The sequence below is a fragment of the Gekko japonicus genome, unplaced genomic scaffold (genome assembly GCF_001447785.1).
Source record: "Gekko japonicus isolate JY-2015 unplaced genomic scaffold, Gekko_japonicus_V1.1 scaffold528, whole genome shotgun sequence".
Lineage (NCBI taxonomy): Eukaryota > Metazoa > Chordata > Lepidosauria > Squamata > Gekkonidae > Gekko > Gekko japonicus.
In genome coordinates, this window is record NW_015170290.1 from 745801 (window position 1) to 771800 (window position 26000).

Genomic DNA, 26000 nt, shown 5'->3' on the forward strand with positions numbered 1-26000 from the left:
ATGAAGCGAACAAACGAATACAAAGAAAAGAAGCGGCTGAAACTGTGAGTTGTCGACCGTAACGGAGAAAAGGAGCCAAACGAGTTCCCTCCCCCCCAGCGAAAAGATAAGAGAGGAGGAGGGGAATCCTTCACTCTCACTTAAACAGAGATTTCTACTGCAGAAAAAGGGGGGGGAGAACGAAATTTGAGAAAAGAAGTGTTACCTTTTGGTGGATTGTTTGAAAAGAGAAGATTTATTTTTTGAATGCGCTGTACGAACTTTGATAAATGTAAACAAAAATCAAGATGTCGGAGCTGGACGGAGAAACTAGCGAACAAGAAGGGAGGAGCTTCCGGGCGGGCGCTCTTTTGTTAGAGTCGGCTGTTAACTAACTGGACTGTGAATGATTATGATCCTCGCTGGGAAATGTAAAAAGTGAATAGAACTGTGACGAGCCAGGAAAGTGCTTCGAGAAAATCAACGGAGGTGGGAAAGGGTCTAGCTAAGAGAATGGCAGCGTTTAAATTCAAAGTCGAAAGACAGAAAAAGAGTAAATCCATTCTCAAAGTTTAGGACTTTTAAGAGGCACGCCAGAGTAAGGAATGCGGCAGTTGCAGTTTGTAAACAGGGGCGAGAACAGCGACCCGGAGGAGGAGGAGACGAAAAGCCGGAGAGGAGAAAGCGGGGGAAGATCCTTCTTGTATCCGGATGTTAAAAGAAGCCAGCCCCGAAATGGAAGATGGGTTCGGAAAGGCGCTTGAAAAGATTTTACTAACAATGCACCATTGGGACACTACTAATAAATTAACATGGACAGTGTACATGATTGGTATGATGAAAGAAGATTGACAACTCACTGAAGAAGCCAAAGAAGTTTTTTTTTTCAATACTACTAACAGATTAAGATACTAATAAAAACATCACTCAATCTTTTCTTGATCCCTCTATATACCCTCCCTCTTTTCTATATGAAAAGCAATAACATTCTCTCCTTTTTAGGAGAGTTTATATATATATATAAAAAAAAGAACTCTCGGATGTATGCCATCTGGGCCTGGTGATTTATCAGTTTTTAAGTTGTCTATCAGTTTTAGGACCTCCTCTCTCGTCACCTCAATCTGACTCAGGTCTTTCAACACCCCTCCAGAAATCAGCGGTTCTGGAGTGGGCAAGCACTTTTCATCTTCCACAGTGAAGACAGAGGCAAAAAATGCATTTAGCTTCTCAGCCATTCTCAATGTTGGACATCTGCAGTTATCCCCATTTTATGGGATGCCATGAGCCACATGTTGAGTGTTTTGTGGTTTGGCAGGGATTGGCTCTTTTTTTAAACAAAGTTTTTCCAGAAGTCATATTCATCCCACTATGTGTGTAGGAGGGTTCTGTATTTAACCAGTCTAAAGAGCTTAATGCATGTACTGAGACAAAGCGAAGCTTTATCTAGATTAGTATTTCTATGTCAGCGTGGTGCCAGTGGCCATTAATACTACTTCCAAATTAATACTACAGAAGAAACCACAAAACAGTACTGAAAAGTCTAATTTACCCTCTTCCATTAAATCTCAGCTTTTGACAGAGGTTTATGGACATCCGCAGTATTCCACTGACAACTAAATCAAGAATTGTCTCTCCCTATATGGATGTTAGAACTAGCTGTTGGAAGAAGCAATCATTTATCCTCTCTTGTAATTTCTCTCCAGTGGAGCTCCTTGAGTTGACATTTGCCCATCAGTCTGAAGCTGAATGAATTTCCCCATTATTATTGCCTTTGTCCCTCTTGTATCTTCTGTATCTCCCTTCACATTAGACTTCGTCCTACTCATATTGCTGTCTTTGATTGTCTTTGAAGGAAAACAGATTTCTGGTGCTTATTTACTGCAGACAGCTCATGTTTATTGAAGTAGTATAATGCAACTGAAGGACACCAGGTAATTGTAGCCAATCTTATCAAAATGCTTGTGTTTCCAAATGGTCATTCAATAGCAATCTATTAGCAGGGGGTGAAATTGTGCCATTAGGACAATCAACTAATGCATGCATAATTTTCTTGTTTTATTTATAAGTGAATAAGCCTGGCAATGAGGTGTTAAGGGACTGTTATAACCATTTGATTCCTGCCTTCCTGATGCTGCATCTGCAATGAAATTTTCCCTTTGTCTTTTTAAAAATACTGTATTCATTGGAGTGACTCCAGAGAATTCAAGGAAAAAACTGGTTGTGAAGATCAGATTGCTCATAGGTACCGAATATGTAACAGATGGATTGGTTCAGTGGAGCCAAGTTTTGTTTCTTATTTAGGTGTTGGCCATGAGTTCTGGCCTCCTTCCTTGCTCTCTGCTCTAAACATTTTTTGAAAGAGAGAGAGAAGGCTTTCCTCAGATGAGCTACATGACCTTCTGTTACCTTTACTCTGGCTTCCCAGTCATCTGCTTTCTGTCTCTTCCTCTTGCTACTCCTTTTCTGTTTGCTATGTTTCCTGTAATCTAATTCCTGCCCTCGTGTTGGATTCTCTGGGCTGGTATTCCTGGCTTTCTGAGGGCTGATTCACCACCCAAGCAATTCAGGTGTTTGTTTTGAGCACCAAAGGGCACTGTTAGGCCAGTCGGTTAACAGGATATTGGGTGCTGTTAGGGCAACCACTTCCCTCTTGGACCCATGCCTGTCATGGCTGGTGAAAGTTGGCAGTGACGAAATACAGGGCTCCCTGGTGGACATTAATAATCTGTCTCTTAGTACAGGGTCTATCCAGGGGGATTAAAAGAGGCGGTAGTAACTCTGCTCTTAAAGAAACCATCATTGGATCCTCTGGATCCTTCCAATTACTGCCCAGTTTCAAATCTTTCATTTCTGGGTAAGGTAATTGAGAGAGCAGTGGCCGAGAAGCTTCAGAGTTTCTTGAAGGACACATTGGCCTTGGATCTGCCCTGGTCTTGGGGCGCAGGCAGTGTTGGTCACACTGATGGATGACCTCTTTGGCAGCAGGATCAAGGCAGGTTGGTGCTGTTGTTGTTGTTGCTAGACTTAACAGCAGCATTTGACATGGCCGACCATGATCTTTTGGCTCACCACCTCACTGACATGGGAGTTTGAGGGGTTGCCTTGAAGTGCCTTACGTCATTTCTCCAGGGTCAGGGACAGAGAGTAGCACTAGGAGAGAGGGTTTCCTCATGCCATCCTTTGGTGTGCGGAGTCACACAAGGGTCAATCCTCTCTCCAATGTTATTTAACATCTATATGTGTCCTCCCACCCAGTTGGCATGGAGGTTCAGGCTGGGCTGCCATCAGTACACTGATGACTATCATTTATAACTGTTAATGGATGACCGGCCAGACTCCACCCCATCTAGTCTGGCTGAGGGTCTGGAGGCCATGGTTAGATGGCTAAAACAGATCAGATTGAAACTCAGGGGTGGGGTGCCATCTTCTGGCTCTTGACAGGGGCACCTTTAATACCTGTGCCAACTGCCAAGAGCCTAGGTGTGATCTTGGATACCTCCCTATCAATGGAGGCCCTAGTCACAAATGTTGCCAGACTGGCATTTTTACAGTTGCCCCTGGCCACGCAACTGGCCTCCTTCCTGTCTCCTTCTGACCTCACCACAGTAATCCATGCAGCAGTCACCTCCAATTTGGATTACTGTAATGCCCTTGAGACTGATCCGGAAGTTGCAACTGGTCCAGAATGCAGCAGCCTCTTTAAGAGCACACATCCAACCAGTGGTCTGTCAGCTGCACTGGCTTCAGGTTGAGTACCAGGTCAGATTCAAGGTTCTGGTATTAATCTTCAAGGCCTTGAACAGACTGTGGCCAGTGTACCTTCAGGACCGCCTCTCCCAATATACCCCTCCCCTGAAGAGCACTATGCTCTGGGGAGCAAAATCTCCTGATGATCCCTGGCCCAAAAGATATCTTGCTGTCCTCAACCAGGGCCAGGGCTTTTTCAGCTCTGGGCCCAGCCTGGTGGAACTCTCTGCCCAGTGACATCTGTGCCCTGTGGGACCTGGGACAGTTTCACAGGGCTTGCAAGACAGAGATGTTCTGCCAGGCCTCTTCTCATTTGTCAGAGCAATATTATATCTTACACATGTGGTCATCTTCTGGACGTGGAACAGTAGTCACTGGAGGTGTGGGGGAGGGATTTGTGAATTTCCTGCATTGTGCAGGGCGTTGGACTAGATGATCCTGTAGGTCCCTTCCAACTCTATGATTTTATGATTCTAGAAGGCTGGAAGTCTGAAGTTGGTAGCCTTTATATGTTAAAATATACCCAGTAGTTGCATAGCCTATGAGCTGACTTAAGCAAAAAGGAAAAGTAGGACATAAATATCTCAAATGATAAATAAATTCATTAATCAGTGCTGCCACCATACTTCCCAGAGGGCCTTCTGCAGGACCACCAGTTAAGACCAGCCTCCCAAGTTAGGCTGCCTGCAGATGTGAGGCTGGTGGTGGGAGGAGACAGGGCAGTCTCAGCAAGGGCACCTCACCTTTGACTTGTCCTGCCCCTCGAGGCTTCCCTGCCACCTGTCAGACTGACTTTTAGACACCAACCAAAATATTTTTTTTATGCAGGCTTTTAACTAAAAGATTTTATCTTTTTGTTTTATGGCCTGCTTCTGGCCTGAGTTTTCTTTTATATATATTTTTGTTATAGGATACTGTTTTATGATGTTTTCAGGCCTGTGGCTTGTTTTTCATCGCTTGTTTAATACTGATAATTTGTGCTATTTTATGACTTATGATATCGTTTTTACTTCTAAGCCATCTCAAGCACATCTCGGTACAGATGGCATATAAATTCTCTAAATAAATAAATTATACTAAAAACCGATAGACACTTCTATAACCCTTTTGCCAATGCTAAATGTATGTATGTCTGTGAATCTGTAGCCTCAGAATGTATACACTGAATCAGCAAAGGTTTTTTTTTTAATTCAAAAGATTTTACTTACCTACAGTAAGTATCTTTCTTACATAAATTACATCCTTTATTGTTGCACCATTTAAGCACCCCACCATGTTTGTAGTTGTAGCTGAAGCTTTTTCTTGCTGACTATAATAGTGTCTGTAATCTTGAACATCCACCCTGTGCCAAGATGGCAGAGATGGGCTGGTCTGTTACTTAAACAGGTGCCAATTCTGGGGCAACAACAAGCATAGCTTCCTTTACACATGGAAGATCCAACATTTATCACTTGAACAATTAACTTTGGGATCTCCTGCCTGTGTTTGCCAGAAAAAGCTTTCCCCAGATTTTGGGGGCAGCCCTCCAGAAGAATGCGGAAGAAAATAGCTTTTAAAATAGCTTTTAAATGAGAAAAATATTTATTCTGCTAACAATATACAGAATGGAAAAATGGAAAGGCAATGATGACAACACAAGGCAGTACAATGAAGAGTTGCAAAAGCTTTTCATAAGCCTTAGCTTCGTATGAGCTGCTGTTTATTGGGGGGGGGACCTGGGAAAGGGGGATGAAATGATGGATGACAGTCCAGTCCAGGTAAGGATGATGACTCTGCTGAGATGGGACAGGATTTAGGTTAGAAATTCTGAATCTTATTTGAAGATTTGAATCTCAGGGGAGTGGAGGTGTGAAGAAATGCATTTTTTTCTTTGGAGGTTTGAACTGCACAAAACCTTCACTCTGAGTTTTAAAAGTTTTTCTCTCTAGGCAGAGAACAGGTAAGAGGGATGCTTTTCAACCTCACCTCAGTTACCTCTTAAGAAATGCTAATGGGTCTAGCTAGAAAATGGGATGGTCAAGCCCCCCTCCCCAAGCAGGGAACAGAGATTTGGAAGTATTAAATACTAGAAGGAAGAAACTCCTGGAGACTTCAGGAAAAGCTTTTTTGACCCATATGGTCAGTGGATGCAGAAAGAGAAAGGATAAAACTCCTGGGAGCAAGGAGGAAGTGCTCTTTTTTGCAGATTCCATCAAAGCAGACAGAACTCTTAACTGAGGTCTGGAGGAGGCGGCCATTGCTATGTGCTGGCCTGTGCACCTGAAGGAGGCTTGAAGATATGGCACTCCTGTAAAAATCTGTAAGGAGCCTGCCTTATATTTAACATCTGATAGGGCATGTTGTGATATACTTGTGATTGTTTTCTTTTTAATAAATACTTTGTAACTTTTGATCCTGGTAGTGGTTCTCTGTGCCACATAGTCCTCCACAGGAGCGCCAGGAGGAAGGGGAGGACAGTCATTTGGCAAGTGGCTATTCCTCCAGTGGTGCACAAGCAGTAAGCTGTCCCCATGGTGAACAGGTGCTGGGTAGTGGGAAACACAGAGGCAAGTCCTCAGAACTTGGAAGGGAAGCTAGGAGTCCTGACCATCCCCGTGGGCAATTTCTACAAAGGTCAGGTGATGGCGGCAGTTGAACGGAGAGACATAAAAGCCCCTCCAGGTGTTCGGAAAGCCCAGGAGGGCAGGGTAGAAACAGGGCCTGCAGTCCACAGCAGAACCGTTCCATCACAGGAAAGTACAAAGAACCCCAAATATGGGCATGGTGAACTATTTACTATAGGGGGACAGTATAAGGAAAGTCAACCTGAGGTGATTAGGTTACCTGAGAGCTCACCAGCTCAGGCCTGTTGGACAACGGCTGGGTAATGACGTGGTGGCTCTCCTTGGTTCTGTGATTGAATTACCTGAATTGCAATCCTGATTAACAAAGGCTAGGAGATGGCTGATGGTCGGCCTCACTTGTGATTATGTATCCAGGGAACTCTGCATTATAAGGCAGATTCCTGGATGGTCCTAAAAAGTCAATTATTTTCTAGCAAACCATTATATTTATACATGGTCTGAATTTTGATGAGCCCTCAGGCAGTCAAAGAATAGGACTTGTCGAGGAAGTGTATACTTCCTTCTGAGTGAGTCGCATTTTCTGTAGCCTGCAGCCTGATCTCAGTTTCTCATTTTTAATATCAAACATGGGTTCCTTCTCACCATCTCAGATAGTATATGGCCCAAGAAATCATGCAGGTGACCTAAAAACATAGTTCTGACTCAGGGCTGCTTACAGGGCTACAAGTCAGATAGGTGGAGTTAGGGTGAGGGGCGCAGGAATCCACCACCTTGAAAACACACAAACAAACACAGATTTTTCCAGTCCTAAAAAGAAGTTCTCATTCTTTAAATAAAATTGCCCAAAATGGCAAAGCTTCTTTTTAAAAGAACAAGTCCTTACAGTACACCAGATAGACCAGTGTGCACACTGGCCCCATCTTGGCTGTGGCCCTCTATGAAAGCCACAATGTATGAAAGTTTAGCCTAAGCCTCTAAAATTTTTGATGTTCACAACAGAAGCAAGCTGGCATTTGGGATGATTTAAAACAATACCAAAGGATAATGAAAGTGATGAATAATGAAAGTTAATGCTAGTGAAATGAATAATGAAAGCTAATGCTAAACCAGAGCCAGTTTGGTGTAGTGGTTAAGTGCGCAGACTCTAATCTGGGAGGACCGGGTCTGATTCCCCACTCCTCCACTAGTTCTGATAAGAGCTGTTCTTTGAAAAGAGCAGTTTCTATCAGAGCTCTCTCAGCCCCACATACCTCACAGGGTGTCTGTTGTGGGGAGGGGAGGGGAAGGGAAAGGAGTTTGTAAGCCGCTAATCAATTTCAATGTTGTCAATAGGAATAATATTGTTATGTTCTTTTCAGAAATCATAGAATACAAGAAGTAGGGATCCGTGATATTCATGGGGAGGGGGGGTCATTCCTTTCCTCACGTTAATAACCCCCCCCCCGATCGCCAACCTCCCTACCAGCTGGCCATCTCTGGAGCCTTCTGCTTTCCCCCCCCTCCTTCAAGACAGAAAGGAGGTCCAAGGAGGAAGGGCCCGAGGAGAAGCCGTTTGCCCCTGGGAAATGTCAGAGGGGTACTCGCTCTTGAAGCTGGCTCTTGAGGCACTGTCAGCCGCTTGGGTATGTCTCAGCCCAGCCGTGTTACTGTAGCACTCTAAACACTTTGATCAGCCCAGGAAGGAGTGGGGAGAAGAAGGAAGGGTGGCTCGCAAGTGCCCGCTGGTCCTCCCCTCCAGAGGTCTTCAGCTGCTTTTCTTACCTTGGGCATCCCCCCTCCTCGTCTTCCCCTATGTGCTGCACCCACACTGCATATGAATTCTTGGGGCTTTCTGAGCCTCCCTTCTGTGCTGCTTCTGTGCACTCAGTGGCTTTCAGTGCCATGCCATCTACCCGCCCGCCTGCCCAAGTTTTTCCCCACACCAGCAGGCTGGAGAAGGCAGCACTGGACCAGCACACTGGAGGAGAAGGCAGTGCAGGCAGGACTTGGCAAACCACCACACATTGTGGCTAAATTTAGATTTTAAAAAGGTCCCCCCCCCAACTGGCAAGCCCATCAAGACTCCCCCCCCAACAACTATGGTTGTAGCAAGCCCTGTGTGGCTCCCATCCGCCGGCCCCACCAAGGCTTCTCTTCCCCCTCCAACAGTGGCAAGGAGCCCTGTGCGGCTCATCTCCACCAACAGTTCCCAACAGTAAATCCATTTTCTGCACATGTGCAGAGAATACAGTTTACTTTTGGGGGGATTTAGGTATCCCCGTATATTTTTAAAAACATGTCAGATTTTTCTTTACTCCTGGGGAGTGCCCCAAGTGTGCACGAATATCTGTTGACCCTCCATGTCCCCCAGATCTGTGGAAATAAGTATCCACACATAGGGGGCATGTTGGGAATTAGATATATAGATGAGTAGTTTCATCAGAACTAATGTTTTCATACTACTTAATAGTATATTACCTAATGTGCAGATGTTTAATGATAATTGTAGGTTTTAGTCATTGGGACAGAATGCGATTGTAATTATTCTGAAACAAATTATGTGGATTTGAGTAATTTCTTGCTAATCATATTTTGAGGAAACGTTATTAAATCATGTTTCCTCCTGACATTAAGCATATAATCATCTTTGTGAATTCAGATCTCATTGGGATTCCTTATGCTTGCAAGAATCTGAAGGTCTTAAAAATTACATACTTCAGTAATTGATGTTCTGACTTTGGGTAGATTATGGCATTAGATTTGGCAACCCAGAGGAGAGACAGCTGTAACATGCAACATGCACTGAGAAATGGTATGCCTCCTAGTGTGTCCCAGTAGGCAGTCAGAATGTGCCTGCTGTTGAAACCTTACACTGGCCTGTGCCCTATCACTCTGCTCAGTAAAGTCTGGAGCCTTATTCCAGTCTCAGAAGCCTTCCTTCAATTTAAGTGGTTCTTCAGGAAGAAAAGGGGACACTTGTTGGAAGGATGCTTTTTATGCTGGAGGGAAGGATTCAGATTTTGCTGAGGGGAATGTCATTACTACGTCCCATCTGTCTGTTTAAAATAAGCATCCAGCATGGCTTACAAACAATTCAAAAGACATATAAAAGCACTATAAGAAGAAGAGATTGGATTTATACCCCACCCTTAACTCAGAGTCTCAGAGCGGCTTACAATTTCCTTCCCTTCTTCTCCCCACAACAGTCACCCTGTGAGGTAGGTAGGGCTGAGAGAACTCTGAGACAACTGGTTTTGAGAGAGCAGCTCTGAGAGAACTTGTGATTAACCCAAGGATACCCAGCAGCTGCATGTGTAGGACAGGGGAATCAAACCTGGTTCTCCAGATTAGAGTCCGCCGCTCTTAACCTCTACACCAAAACAAATAACAATCAGCAAACATTAAAACCATTCTAAAAAACAAAGAAATAAAAATTTAAACCTTCCATTTTTAAAAATTAATCTGCACAGGAAGGCCTCTAAGGAACGATCTGCAGAGCTATAGGAAGTGTGTTACATAAAGTAGAGGCAATCACTAAGAAAATCTTAATTGGATTCCCAATGATTTAATTTCCTTTACTGGGAATTACCATAGGAAAGCTTCCTCGGCTGACCTTAGACCATGAGTCAGTATAAACAGGTAGAGGCGGTCTACCAGGAACTCTGGATACATACCATTTAGAGTCTTAAAGGTACCCTCCAGCATTTTTGGGGTACCCATTTATTTGGCCATGGCAGCCAATGTAATTTTCACAAGACGTGATTAACATGTTCACTGTGAGAGAGGGGGAACAGCCCCATACTGTTCTGACCAAATACCTATTCCCGGATCTCTTTTGCACCCAATCCACAGCACCTCTGTTTTGTCTAGATTGAATTTCAGTTTGTTTACCAATCCCTTACACCCTGTTCAGACACTGAATAATCTTGTCCACAGCTCCCCTGGATTTTAATGGAAGTGAGAGAGAGACCTGGGGGTCCATCAAAACAAACAGAATATTCAGAATTTTTCTAGATAACACAATATCTAAGGACCAAACTTAGGGTTGCCAAGTCCATTGGAAATGCCAACAGGGGGATTGGGGGGAAATTCTGGGATCCAGAAGCATCACACAACATGCCTAAGCCATCCGGATGTGATGTAGGCACGAGCGACACTCTAGATTTTGGGCAAAACTGTAGGGTAAAATCAACCTCGAATCATAGGGTTTTGCCCCAAAAAAACCAACATCACCAACATGCGTACCTCACTTCTGGGTGATGTAGGCATGTCACATTTATTTCCAGTGACATCGCTGTTTGGGGGGATTTCCTCCCACCGGCCAGCTGGCCAGCAGTGGGCAGGAGCCTGCAAAACCAGGAGATTCCCCACCCCAACTGAGGAATGACAACCCTAGCCAAACTAGTGATTGAGTCTCTGGGTCCAACCCAAAAATGCTGCTGCCATTTTAAAGCCTAATGCTGGGCATTTAAAATGCCAAGAGTGTGGCAGGACAATTAGTTCACGTAAGAACATAAGAGAAGCCAGTGTAAGATCAGGCCAATGGCCCATCCAGTCACACAGTGGCCAAAAATACTGGGTGCCATCAGGAGGTCCACCAGTGGGGCCAGGAAACTAGAAGCCTTCCCACTGTTGCACCCCCCCAGCACTAAGAATTTAGAATAGCACTTGCCCCAGACCCAGAGTTCCTATCTGTACCTTGTGGCTAATAGCCACTGATGGACCTCTGCTCCATATGTTTATCCTGTTCCCTCTTGAAACCATCCATGCTTGTAGCTTCCACCACCCCCTGTGGCAGTGAATTCCATGTGTTAATCACTCCTTGGGTGAAGAAGTACTTCCTTTTATCCATTCTAACCTGACTGCTCAGCAATTTCATTGAGTGCCCACGAGTTCTTGTACTGTGAAAATGGGAGAAAAATACTTCTTTCTCTACTTGCTCTATCCCATGCATAATCTTGTAAACCTCTATCATGTCACCCTTCAGTAGTCATTTCTCCAAGCAAAATAGCCCCAAGCGCTTTAACCTTTCTTCATAAGGAAAGTGTTCCAACCCTTTTATCATTCTAATTGCCCTTTTCTGCACCTTTTCCCAGTGCTATAATATCCTTTCTGAGGTATGGTGACCAGAATTACCCACGGTATTCCAAATGAGGTCGCACCATCGATTTATACAGGGGCATTATGATACTGGCTGGGTTGTTTTCAATTCCCTTCCTAATAATTCACGGCATAGCGTTGGCCTTTTTTTATTGCAGTCACATACTTTTTTGACATTTTCATTGAGTTATCTACTACAACTCTCTCTTGGTCAGTCTCTGCCAGTTCAGACCCCATCAACGTCTATTTATAGTTAGGATTTATGTCCCTGATGTGCATCACTTTGCACTTGACCACATTGAACCCATTTGCCATGTTGGCACCCACTCACCCATCCTCAACAGATCCCTTTGGAGTGCCTCACAATCCTCCCTGCTTTTCACCACCTTGAACAATTTTGTGTCATCCGAAAATTTAGCCATTTCACTGCTTACTCCCAACTCCAAATCATTAATTAACAAGTTAAAAAACATCAGACCTAGTACTGAGCCCTGCGGTATCCTACTGCTTACCACCTTCCACTGAGAAAATTTCCCATTTATACTCACTCTCTGTTTCCTATTAATAGCCAGTTTTTGATCCACAAGAGAACTTGTCCTTTTATCCCATGACTATTGAGCTTATTTAGGAGCCTTTGATGAGGAACTTTATCAAAAGGTTTCTGGAAGTCAAGGTAGACAACATCTATTGGGTCCCCCTTGTCCCATGTTTGTTCACCCCCTCAATGAACACTAACAGGTTAGTGAGACAAGACCTTCCTTTACAGAACCCATGCTGAGTCTGCCTCAATAGTTTTTTTTCCATCAATGTGCCTACTAATTCTCTCCTTAATAACAGGTTCCACCAACTTACCCTGTATCAATGTCAGACTGACTGGCCTGTAATGGTCACTGTTCCCAAACAATGCAATCACTTTTACATCTCTCACCAGGTCTTGGGCGTTACATAGGACCAAATCCAGGATTGCCTCTCCCCTAGTAGGTTCTGTGAGCATCTGCACCATAGCACAGTCATTGAGAGTGTCTAGAAACTCAATCTCTTTTTCCCGACTCGAACACATATTGACCCAATCAATGTGTGGGTGGTAAAAATTAGCTATTATGACACAGTTATTTCATCTAGCTGCTATCTTTAATTCATTCATCATTTTATAATCCTCTATCTTTTGATCTGGTGGGCGATAACTAACTCTCAGTGTTAAGCTTCCTTTTGGATCCACTATTTTGACCCATAGCATTTCCAGAAGTGAATCCAATTCTCTTACCTTCTCAATCTTACTGGACTGTATACCCCTTCTGACATACAGAGCCACCCCACCTCCAACCATCCCTCCCCCATCCTTCCAATATAATTTCTAACCAGGAATCACCATATCTCACTAATTTTCCTCCTCCCACCAAGTTTCTGAAATACCCACAATCTCTACGTTTTCCTCCAACACCAAACATTCCAACTCCCCAATTTTAAGAACATAAGAGAAGCCAATGTTGGATCAGGCCAATGGTCCATTCACTCCTACACTCTGTCACATAGTGGCCAAAAATACCAGGTGCCACCAGGAGGCCCATCAGTGGGGCCAGGACACTAGAAGCCATCCCATTGTTGCCTGCCCCCCCCCCAAGCACCAAGAATACAGTGCATCACTTGTCCCAGACTGAGCATTCCTATCTATACATTGTGGCTAATAGTCACTCATGGACCTCTGCTCAATATGTTTATCCAATTCCCTCTTGAAGCCGTCCATGCTTGTAGCCGCTGCCACCTCTAGCATTTGGTTCTTGTCCTCCCCAGCTTTTCAAGTACTGAAACACTGAGGGGGCACTGCCATTTTAGACCTTGAAAAGGGCTGGGTGTGGGAAACAAGATTACCTTATCCTGCTGCGGGAACATTCAGTCATGACTCCTCATGGTATTTGTGTAGGGACAGCATTAGGCTTTAAAATGCCAGCAATGTCCCTGGGTCAGACCCAGATACACTGTCACTTCTAGTTTTGCTCTAAGTCATATCACGTGAGTGATTTCACCCACAGAATGTTTAGAAAATCACAGCTAGTTTTAGAGTGATACTACCTGGACACCTGACAGAACTTAACATTAACTGAATGCACTAAAGAGGAAAGGTTACTGTACTTGCTTCCATCCTTATCTCTTTTATCTTTCACATGTGCAATAGAAGTTGGCTCTTTTACTCTTTGAGTTGTCTTTCTGCAGTTAAACTCACAGGGAATAGAATATCTCATGTATTTGTCTGTTTTAGTCTGTCCATAGCAGTAGATAAGAGCAAGAGTCAAGTAGCACCTTACAAAATTTGTGGCAGGGTGAGCTTATGTGAGTCACTGCTGACTTCTTCAGAATGCAGGCGTTTATGATGCATTATACTTCTTTCTCAGTCAATGAGGTGGCATTTTACTAGACCTGTTATAGTGAGGTCTAACAATCATGTATAGCAGGAAGAAAGTCATTGGACTGGAGCGAGGGGTCTCATTCTGTTATGGCAAGACCTTTTCCTCAACAGAAAGACTCCTGACCTAGCAAAACAGACCACTTTGTGTGGTGTGTTTTTCCTGCTTATCATGTAAATAATGTGACTCAGCCATATGCCCAGGTGCCTTACAGAAGCCAAGTCAAGAGAGCATACTCCAGAGAAGTTCAAAAGGTAGTATTAAAAGGGTCAGTTGCTCTATGATCTTGTGACAGGGAAGAGTGGTAATCCTGGATGCTGGTCTCAAACCTTTATTAACACATCTAGTGTGATATTGGATCTGGGGAACCTTCTGAAAAACCCCTCATAAGAATTCTGCACCTGATTTCAGAGTTCAGATTTCAGAGTCCAGATCACGGGAGGTGGTAGTTCCATTCTATTCTGCTATGATCAGGCCTCACCTGGAGTACTGTGTCCAGTTTCGCGCACCACATTTTAGGAAGGATGTTGACAAGCTCGAGCGTGTCCAGAAGAGGGCAACCAGGATAGTGAATCCAAGTCTTACAAGGAAAGGCTGAAAGAGTTGGGTATGTCTAGCCTGGGAAAGAGAAGGCTTAGAGGGGACATGATTGCAGTCTTCAAATATCTGAAGGGCTGTCATGTAGAAGATGGAGCAGATATATTCTCTCTTGCTCTGGTTTGCAAGACTAGATGTAATGGGTGGAAATTACAAGGGAGTCGTTACTGGCTAAATATCAGGAGAAACTTCCTAACTGTAAGAGTGGTTGAGCAGTGGAACAGACTGCCTTGGGAGGTGGTGGATGCTTCTCCGCTGGACGTTTTCAAGTGGAGGTTGGATGACCATCTTTCGGGTATGTTGTAGGGCTATCTTTCGGCTGTGCTCCTACAGAGCGCAGGGGGTTGGACTAGATGACCTACAAGGTCCAGGCCTGTAGCCTGCGTGGGGCCCACAGGGCCCACCCTCCCCCGCTGGTTTTGCGGGGCCCCTCCCGATCCTCTGCTCCCCCCCGCCCATCGCCACCTCTGGCATCTCGCAGGCTGCTGGGCGTCTGGCTGCTCCGGGAGCGGCTCGGCAGTGGCGGCGGGGGCTGCATCCCTCCTCTCTCTCCCTCCTTCTGCTCTCCGGATTGCTTTGCAGGCGGCGCGCGCGCCCCCCTCCCCAGCCGGCCAGCGGCAGCGGGGCGAGTCCAGCGGGTCGGCAGCGGGGGTGTTCCGGGGCATGGCCACAATACAGCCTCCAAAGGGAGGTCCCGCCCGGGTAAGAGGGGCCGTCCAAGCACGCCGCTCCGAAGGCGAAGCCCGGCCCCACGTCATCTTCCGCGCTCGGAGGGCTCCTGCTTTTGTGCGCGGGCTCGCCCGGCAGGTCTATAAAAGCCCCTCTTCTGCCGAGGCGAGGTTAGACCCAGCACATCAATCGGCACGCCAGCCGAAGCAGGGCCAGGCCGGGCCAGGTGGGGGGGAGAAGAGATTTGCCGCCGTGCAGTGCGCGCGTACACACTCCGGCCCCACCACTTTTTCCAGGGCCTCCCACAAGGAAGGGGTTAGCTACGACCCTGGCAAGGTCCCTTCCAACTCTAACATTCTATGATTCTATGATTCTAAATTACATTGTCTTATTTCAGGAGTGGAATTGATACGCTAGGCATCTTCCATTTTTCATTTTGTTTTCACATCAGTTTTTCTATGGGGAATAGGATGCGTGCATTCCACCGTGGCTTTTAGTTCCTTCAGTTCATCAATGTCTTTCCTTAGTAATGCACATAAGTGCATTGATAAAATGAAGAGAAGAATAATTGTCTCAAGATGCTTTGAGTATTTTACTGATACTGCATAAAAAGAACTTTAATTTAAATATTGACTGCTGTCTTGCAAATTAATTAATCCGTGTGGACATGCACATGTGTTGTAATGAAAGGAAAGAGGCAAATGAGCTGCAAGTTGCTATAAACTGAACATACTTCAATTGCAGCATTCATTTTAGAAATTCTCCAAGTTAATTCAGCATTGAGGAAGGAGTGACACACAGGGCAGAGTGAAACTGTGGAACATTTAAGGAACAGGATGGGCGGCAGAATCAACTCAACTCTAAATGGGTCTGCTATTCGAAGACTTCTTTTTTGTATGTTTGACATATGAAGATGTGAGATGGTTGTGAAGTAATGATTTGCTAGGCAAGTATCCCATTGTCATTCCTTCATGATATGAACTCCCTTTGCATCTCAGTTACACCTTCAAGTGCAATAAAAGGTGTAACACTTCATAGAAGCTAAAACATCTCAAGCTGTAGTTAGATATAGAATGTGTTTACAGCAAAGCTTCCCCATGGGGAAATAAGCAGTTGAAATGAGAGCCACTGAACAGGGAATGACTAGAAAAAACATGTGTGGTATTGCTTGAGTTATTATTTCACTCCGGTAGTTCCCATTTCTAGGATGTATTGTGGTAATTCATCTGCCAAAAGTGTGCCCTGTGATCAGCTTTGGTTTATAATACCCAGCAATAGCTTGGATTGGGTTTTCAAAATGGCATAAGACATAAAGCTTTTTTAGGGAGAAAAAGAAATAGGAAACTACTGTCACCAACTTAACCTTTTTTGTGTGTGCTTGGGGGGGGAGCTACAGTGGGAGGGCTTCTAATGTCCTGGCCCCACTGGTGGACCTCCTGATGGCACCTGGTATTTTTGGCCACTATGTGACAGAGTGTTGGACTGGATAGGCCATTGGCCTGATCCAACATTGGCTTTTCTTATGTTTTTATGTTCTTACCAGCTATTACTTACCTACCATATCTTTAATATAGAGCCATCAGTGTGTACACTAGTGATCCTGTACCAATGCTTTACAAATCTGTTGGTACAACAATTCCAGTATGTCCTTCTCTGCATTCTTATTCGGATATATCGATAATAGACAGAAGTCCCCTTGTTGCTTCTGTTGCTGACAGACCCTTGATCATCTGAAGTCTCATTTGGTGACACAAGAAGCATACAACTTCAGGCAGGGCACATTCTGTTTCAGTAGGGATGACAGGATGTGACAGTGATGAAGCAGCACAGATTATAGTACTTATTCCGAGAGGATTTAAATAAGACAGAAGTGACAGAAAAATGCTTCATTATCTTATTGAAGCTAATTTCCCATCTGGATTTTTACACTTTTTTGTATTTATTCACAAGGGCTTCTAAATAAATAATAGTTAAATATGAAGTTGTTATTTGCAAGTAGATCTACATTTTGTTTGTTCACAATTTATAGGCTCACCTTTCTCCCAAATACTGACCCAAAGCAGCTTACATTGCCATTATATTGTTCCCTTGAGGTACAACGATGAACATAAATCAACTTTGATTAGATTTCAGAGTTTTAACCTCCCCGGTGATAATTTATATGCCCAGACTGTCATGCCCACTGATGACATTGTCTCTGTGTTACTGTTAACAACAGACACTCTTCAGCCATCCCTAGTAAATTGTAGTAAGATTTTTCTTTGAATACCATGTAGCGACTGTATGATTATGATCTATGCCAATAAAGGTTTTGAACTTGAACTTGAATAGCATGTAGCATTCTAACAGTGCTACAGTAGTATCTCTTTGGGACACACTTAAATGTGGGTTCCAGCATTTTCAGTACTGACAGAAGGGGGGGCACACGTCATATTTCTCACTGCAAATGGTCATTAGTTGGCCTCACTTCATTCTGCCTCCATCATCTCACACCACGCCTTTCACATAGAAATTCCTTTTGAGGAAATATTGGCAGATCCACCAATGGATTTATGTCTGGACCCAGGACAACCCCTCTCCTGTTCTCAGGCGCTGAACTCAGGGATCTCACCAGGTCCTGGTCCTTTGTTAAGGCTTTTTAGCTTCTGGGTTCCCTTTGAGGATGTACGTAGATGTTCAGCAAGTACTCCTGACACAGCAGATAAAAAGAAGTCTCTCCTCATTTATTCAAATCATTCAAATAATGAAGAGTGGTTGCTGGGCAGAAACCACTCACAAATCATAGCATTGGCAAAACAACAACAACACTATACTTGTGCTGGGTAGAGGCCGAGTCTCTGAATCACTAAATGCTTGCAGGCTTCCCTCTGTGGGGGTAATCTTAGAACTTGGCTGTCTCACCCAAAGGCTTAAGAAAGAGAGTCCATTCTGACAGGAACAGTACTTGGTATTCTGCTTGAAGCCCCCCCCCCCGGCTTTGATCCGAGTCTTCTCTATATCGCCGCCATCCTGATAGCTAGCCTCCTGTGTTAGCCCCCATTGCTAGCTGGCAACCAGATAAAAGCATCCTATGCCAGCTGGTCAAGGCCACCAGGTGCTTTTAATTAATGCTCGACCCCAACCAACAGGCTGCAACTAACCTGTAAAAACTTACAGCTTGATTGCACTTAATGAAAGCCTCAAAATCTGTAAGTCCCAATCCTTATGATTTGTGTTGTCATACAAATGCCTATTATTGCCATGAGCTGAAGCTAGTTTCTATGACTCTTGGTGAGGGCAAGCGGTTCCTTTTCTTGTTTAAACTTGCCTTTCTCATTCAAGTACAAATTATATGCTAACTGTAACCACAATGGCCATTATGACTTCTTAGTTCTGCCTTATTTGCTATTCTGTCTTATTAAGAAATATGTTGGTGTTTAAATTAATGCTTGTGTGGGTCAAAGAGCATACTTCATTGTGTAGCCAACCATGATGCATACACTTTTTTCTCTATGGGTATTAGTATTAATTAATTAATTAATTAATTGATCTGCGGTGGCTCAAGTGGCTCAAGTGGTTAAGACGCTGAACTGCAAGCTGTAGAAGGTCAGTAGTTCAGCAGTTCAAGACCCGGGTGCCGCATGATGGAGTGAGCTCCCATCTCTAGTTCCAGCTCCTGCCAACCTAGCAGTTCGAAAGCAAGAAATTGCAAGTAGATAAATAGGTACACTTTGGTGGGAAGGTAACAGCGTTCCGTGCGCCTTGGTGTTTAGTCATGCCGGCCACATGACCATGGAAACGTCTTCGGACAGCGCTGGCTCTTCGGCTTTGAAACGGAGATGAGCACCGCAACCCTAGAGTCGAACTCGACTGGCTTTCGAGCAAGGGAACCTTTACCTTTACTTATTAGTATTAATATAAGTGTTGGTGGGTAGAGGGTAAGTTATATCCTTACAGGCTATGAACTATACATCCTTACAGTGTAGTCAGAGTGAATGTATGTTCATACTCCATATAATTCTATTCAAAAATGCATGAGCAGTTTTGCAAAAGAAACAAAATGCAGACATTATCTAAAGGCAACCAAATTCCATTTAAATGCTTACATTGTTCTTAATAAGACAAAACATCAAATACCAATCTTCACTGACATTTTCATTAAAATGATTGGTAACTTTAAACTGTATTTACTAACATGACGCAAAAATATCATCGCTGTTATTGATCACATATCCAGATAAGCTTGTCATCAATAAGTACAACAATGAGTACAACAATGAGTTTGCTCCCAAAGACAGCAGTGAACAGCAAAAGATGAAAAAACACCATTGTCCTACCCACACAGAAGCAGGAATTATAATTCCGTGAGCACCACAAAGAGGGCTTTAACAGAAGCCATGCCCAGGCTCTGAATATCTTCCAGCAGTCTTGCATGGTTCTGAATGTACAGTCTTTTAGATGTTAGACAAATACAGGCTGCGGTCACACAAAGCATTAGCCACGCTACAAAGATGGAAGATAGGCTGATTTTCCGGGCACGATCACAGCGCCACATCTGGGAAGCGTAGAGCTCCCGTGGCGAACCCGAGGCTTCCTTCCGAAGATGCGGGGTAAAAAACTAGTACCTCCGAGGTACTAGTTTCCGGAAACCGTGGGGCAATGGCGGGCGCCTGATCGCGTTTCCGGTGGTAGCTTGTGGCATCCGGCACCCGCCCATGTCCCGTCGCTAAAAGGGTTTTTTTTCCAAGTCTCCACGGGATGCGCACAAGCACCCAACGGTGCATGCGCACACTTTGTTTAAAAACAAACAACACAGCCCCCTCCTCTTTTCTGTACCTCCCCCACTCCTGGCTCGGCCTGCTCCAGAGGAACTCTCTGCACCGGGCGGCAGAGGGGGAGATGCAGGGGGGCGTGGCGGGAGGGCGGCCCAGCTGAAGCTCCTCCTGGAGGGGACTGGACGGAGGACACAGTTTGCATTCCTCTGCAGCCCTGAAAGGGGTTAAACCCGCAGAGCCTTTTGCTAGAGAGGCCGCTTCTTTGCCACGCCACAGGATTGTCCTGTGATTGGCACCTCCCCCCTTGATTGGATGTCTGATTGCGCAGCCGCGTGTTATTTTGCTCCGGGGCAAAAAGCCACGCTCCCCCCCCCCGCATTTTCCTGCCCATGTGACTGGGGCCACAGTTTTAGTTTCTCAAGGGTTTTTTTAACCACTGTGAAATGGAGATTTTAGCTGTCCTCTTTTTATGCCACTAATGTTTTTGTGTCATTGAAGTTTTAAACTTTTAGGAAGTTTTAAGATCACTATCCTAATTTTAATCTGATGATGGTTTTAATTGCTGTTGATAAATTACATCATATATATGTAATAAATGTGGCAAAATGGACCACAACTGGCCCTGTCAGTATCTCCTCTTATTCTGTTATAAGGGAGAAGTTGTTCAGACTCAATGCAAATAGTTTCAATGAGTTGGGTAAAATGGTATGTTTAAGACATGGTTGTTTTATAATCAGTAATGTGTTTGCTTCTTATGAAACTCTATTTGAGATAAGCAGAAGAAGAAATAAGAGGAGGCTTTATATTAAGAAAAAAGAAGCACTTTGAGAAAATATTACAGGAGGATAAGAAATCATTCTCAATTGTTTAATACTTTAAGACATGGTTGCATAGCAGACCAGTTAAAAAGTATATGCAAAAATGGTCCAGAGAATTAAAACGTGCAATTAATTTATTGGTGTGGAATTTATTTTCAACATGGTACATTTTTTTCTATTTGCCTAACAGTGTGTGAAAATTCAATAAATATGGCTAATTAATGGCATTTATCCCTTAATAAGTTATCAAAAATCTATGAAATTTTAGGTGGGAAGTGTTGGCACATTGGAGCTAAAAATGCTACCTTTATCCATATGTGGTAGAGATGTCCACGCAGGACAATTTCGGCAAATGGAAACAGGACTGATTTTGGTGGATCTAGGACTTCAGTTTTCTTTGTTATCAAAGCTCTGTTTACTTGATTATGTTGAAGAAATACTTAACAAGTTTACAGCTTTCGTTACTGTTATTTATTTAGCTATTACTGTTGCATGCTTAATTTTTGCTGGCCACTGTAAGAAAGTTGCACTTAGCATACTGGAGTGGATAAGTCACTATTTTTGTAAAAGTTAATTATTTTTGTAAAAGTTAACTATTTTTGTAAAAAAAAGGAGTATCCAAATAGATTAAATATATGGAGACTAATAATATATCATGTGTATAATGAAGAATGAATTTTTTAATTTTTTTTTTACCAGTGTACTTAAAAAAAAGAAAAATAGTACAAATAATATACTACTGAAAGTAAAATCAACATTTACATTTATTTCAAAAATCAGAATCAGTGTCTGGAATTTCATAGATTGTTTTCTGAACTTCCATTTGAGCCTCATAGACAGTTTGCATGAATTCAATGAAGCTTCAGTGCCTTTTCACATGTTAGATTTTGATGATTGGGCAAAAGGAAAAAGAACTTCCAACTTGCTTTTTTGGGTGGACAGAATGTACAACACAATGTTCTCTTATTTTCCTTATGGTTTTGTGGTTCCCTTGGAAGCATTACTGTGAATAATGTTGTAAGAAAAATGTGTGTGGCTGCACGTGTCTGTGAAAGCGTGTTTACCCGTGCCACCCACACTCTCCCCTCAGTTCGTGTATCTTCTAAGTGATGCCTCCTTACCAAAGGCGAAAGGTGCAAGTTTGGAAACCACTAAGCGCTGACACAGAAAGGTCGCTTCTTAAAATAAAACTTATCTTTATTATAGAAAAAAACTTGAATCCTATTTCCTAAACATTGATAGTAAATGCATAGAAGAACAAACATGCAAACAAAGTTTTCCCCCACCCAAGGCATGCAGAGAATGAGTGGCCTCTCCGACTGACTCCTACCAAGAGTCAGCGAGAGTCTGTTGGATCTGACCAGTATTTATACCAAAGATCAAATTACAAGAATCAAATTACAGTTGTAAATTAACATTTAGAAGTTGCAATTGTCTTACAGGAAATTTGCATCCTTTCCTTGGTCTTACACAACAAAAGTGTACACATTTTACAGGATCAATACAGTGTCATTGTTTTCTTCCAGGTGTTCCCCAATCATGGGAAATAAACTGTCCTTTGATGTTTGCTGAGATGGGGTGTGTGAACTCCTGTACCTCAGGAAGTTAGATTGTCTTTTGGATTGAAGTCTGCCAGCTGCCTAAATGGCCACACATTTTATTGCCTAGGAAATTGGGGGTATTGGCAAATCTCACATCTGTGGAGATTTCCTGGGAATTTCCTGGGAATGGAATGTGTTACATCTTCAGTGAAAAAAGGACTAGCCTGTTTGCTAGCAAGGGCAGAGACAGATATATATGGATTTCATAAACTATTTGGTTCATTTTAAACCCAAACCTTCTATATTTCTAAAATTTCTTACCACAAATAACAGTTCAGCAAGCATTAATACAAATTATACATATTAAAATATAAGGCTATTGTTCCTATTTAGGATGAACTTTCCAGCCTCTTTCCTGAGTGCAGCCTGCCAAAATCATGCCCCCAGAGATTGGTGGACCCCCCACACCACAGAACAAACAACTGCAGTATAAGGGAAGAATCAGCAAATACCACTCTTGTTTCAGCTGCTGGAAGAGACTTCCACCAACAGAAAATATAGTTAGGACTGAGGCCGATATAATGTTAAAAACTCAGTGTAAAACTAGTGGCACTTTTAAGACCAACTAAGTTATATTCAAGGTATAAGCTTTCATGTGCATGAACACTTCTTCAGATACAATGAAATGAAAATTACCAGACCATATATATATAGGAAGAGGGTGAACAATAAATTAGCATACAGCATAATGAAGATGTTTAACATATTCAAGGACTAACAGTGACAGACTTCATGTTCCTGGGATCCAAGATTACTGCAGATGGTGACTGCAGTCATGAAATTAAAAGACGCCTGCTCCTTGGGAGGAAAGCGATGGCAAACCATGACAGCATAATAAAAAGTGGAGACATCACCCTGCCAACAAAAGTCCATATGGTCCAAGCAATGGTATTCCCAGTAGTACTGTACGACTGTGAGAGTTGGACTATAAGGAAGGCCGAGCGCCAAAGAATAGATTCTTTTGAACTATGGTGCTGGAGAAGACTCTTGAGAGTCCCCTGGACTGCAAGGAGGTCAAATCAGTCAATCCTAAAAGAAATCAACCCTAACTGTTCCCTGGAAGGCCAGATACTGAAGCTGAAGCTCAAATACTTTGACCACCAAATGAGAAGGGAGCACTCACTGCAGAAGACTGGGAAAGATTGAAGGTCAAAGAAGAAGGGGACAGCAAAGGATGAGATGGTTAGACAGTGTTATCGAGGCAGCGAACATGAAATTAAGCAAACTCTGGAGCACGATGGAAGACAGGAGGGCCTGGCATGATGTGGTCAATGGAGTCACGAAGAGTCAGACTCGACTGTGTGACTAAACAACAACAAAAAACAGGAATAACAAGCTTAGGTTACCATTTGTTGGGGTTTAACTCTGGGGGAAAACATAGCGAAGGAAACAAATGCTTTATACTGATTTATTGCTCACCCTCTACCTATATGTATGGACTGGTAATTTCCATTTTATTGTATCTGAAGAAGTGTGCCACTGGACTCAAACGTTGTTTTGCTGCTTCAGAGCAACACAACTACCAACATGAATCTATCAGTGTAAAACTGTTACATATGCTGAACTGGTGATACATTTTAATAATTATCAGCTTAGTTTCATGCTTATAAATTCTCTTTCTTGAGGCACAGTACTTCAAAAGGATGCAGGTTGACAATGGAAATTTAGTTCTGTGAAACTTCATAAGTCTGTATGTGACGGTTTTTGACAAGGTCACTTTCTCTCATGATTCTTCTTTTGTGAAAATGACCTCGAAGTATATCTCTACATGGTAAGATCAATAATCAATGTGTTCTGGAAAATGTTTGTTATATTCACTTTCCAAGACATGATTTCTGTCAATCAAACCCCTCAGAAGTACTTTCAGAAGAATTCTTAAAATGATGGGGTAAAGTCACCTTACATACTAGTTCAGAGGAAAATATCTTTGTTCTGTGAATCCATTTGAAATGGAAATGTGTTGATTATTAACACAATTGGCAGGTTTGTTATGAAACATCATCTGCTGTTTGGTGTAGTGGTTAAGTGTGCAGACTCTAATTTGGTAGAACTGGGTTTGATTCCCCACTCCTCCACTTACAGCTCCTGGATGACCTTGGGCAAGCCATAGTTCTGCCAGAGCTGTTCTCTCAAGGACAGTTCTGGAAAGAGCTCTCTCAACCCCACCCTAGGTGTCTGTTGTGGGGAGGGGAAGGAAAGGCATTTGTAAGCCGCTCTGAGGCACCGAGTGAATGGTGGGGTATAAATTCAATCTCTTCTTCTCTTCTTCTTCTGTTAAAATCCTCGAAAAAAAATCCCTGAAGGGGATCTAAATGCACATAAACTAGTTACATCCTGTGAAAGACTTTAAGGCCAATTCACATCATATAGACTGCATGAAACTTCATGTTTGTGGAGAGGGGTTCTGAATTAGGCATGGTGCATGTGGACATTGAGGACTGACTACTGACAATTCACATCTGAATGTTTACACGGAATGGGGCCCGTGTATTCAGTAATGTGTGAATCAGACCCCAGTGGTATGGATATGAGCACACCAGGGTAAGCGATTTGATAATTATGCCCTTAAGTTAGTTATTTGTGCTTGGCACTAAATGGGCACCAGAGACAAATATTATGAAAACTTCTGTGCATTATAAGTCATGCTATGATTTGACTGTTTGTTTTAGAAATTTGAGGTCATGGACTTTCCCTCCCCCGTTTCTTATCACATGGAAATATTTTTTTTTCTCATCTCTTTAATGTCAGGCACAAACCATAGTTTGCATGATCACGTATAATGACAAAACATGTTTTGCTATAAAAATTCAAGAAGAGTGGGACAAAATTGTAGCAAGCAAGGGCGAAAAGAGGAATGAAGAGCATGCGGTGCCTTCCTGATATTCTCAGTCATGGTTTGGATGATGTGAGACATTACTTCTGAATCCAAGTCATTGTGAATTCTATCAGCTAAAGGTTTAGAATCCACAACCCAAATCATGAGTCATGGACTATGATAGTATGCCTGATATATTTGAAAATGCTTTCATTATTTTCTTGTAAACTACTGTTTAGTAGATATACTAGCAGCGGAAGAGGTTAAGTTTTAAAGGAACAATGTTGTGGTTATCCAGAACCTCTATATCATATTTCAGTAGGAGGAAATGTAGCAACAGAATGTAAAGTGTTAGACTAAAGAAATAGAATTTCTGGTGTTTATATGGAAAAGTTTGCCTACAACTGAGGGAATTCCTTAAATTCTGGCCTCACTGTTTACAACCAATGAAGATAAGAGATTGTAAGCACTCCTCAATATGATCACTTGTAGCTTGAAATATGGTAAGAAGACCTAAAAGATTGTGCTGAACTTGTGAAAACTGAGGGTAATTTTAGCATGAAAAAAAATCAAAACTGTGTTGAGATAGTATTAACTGTACAGATGAATGCTGAATAGCCATATTTGTCAGGAGAATGCCCTGAGTATCTCCGTAACAGATAAACACTGTCGTTCTGTTAACTTTGTACATAAGCTAAATAGACACATAATATGTTCCTTTAATATATTTTGATATATATGAAGATACAGAAGTACCTGTTACAGGTAAAATGCAGTATAACTTTTTTTTTTTAAGAGAAGGATTGACTACCTCAGAACTTTTAGAAGAGGAGGCAATTTTTGTCATTTCTCCCTTCCTGCTGCAGACCTCTGACTCGCCTCCCTTGCTGTTCCCAGGAGTTCTCAATCTGTCAGCAGAGATTTACCATGGATTCCAAGCCCAATATGTCAACACAATAACTGTTGAGGTGTATT

General features: G+C 43.0%; 1 protein-coding gene across 1 annotated transcript in view; it reads left to right on the forward strand.

Moving 5' to 3' along the window:
- LOC107116036 (protocadherin-15-like) overlaps positions 1-26000 on the forward strand; it is a 456694-nt gene that overhangs the window by 289589 nt on the left and 141105 nt on the right. The window lies entirely within an intron of this gene.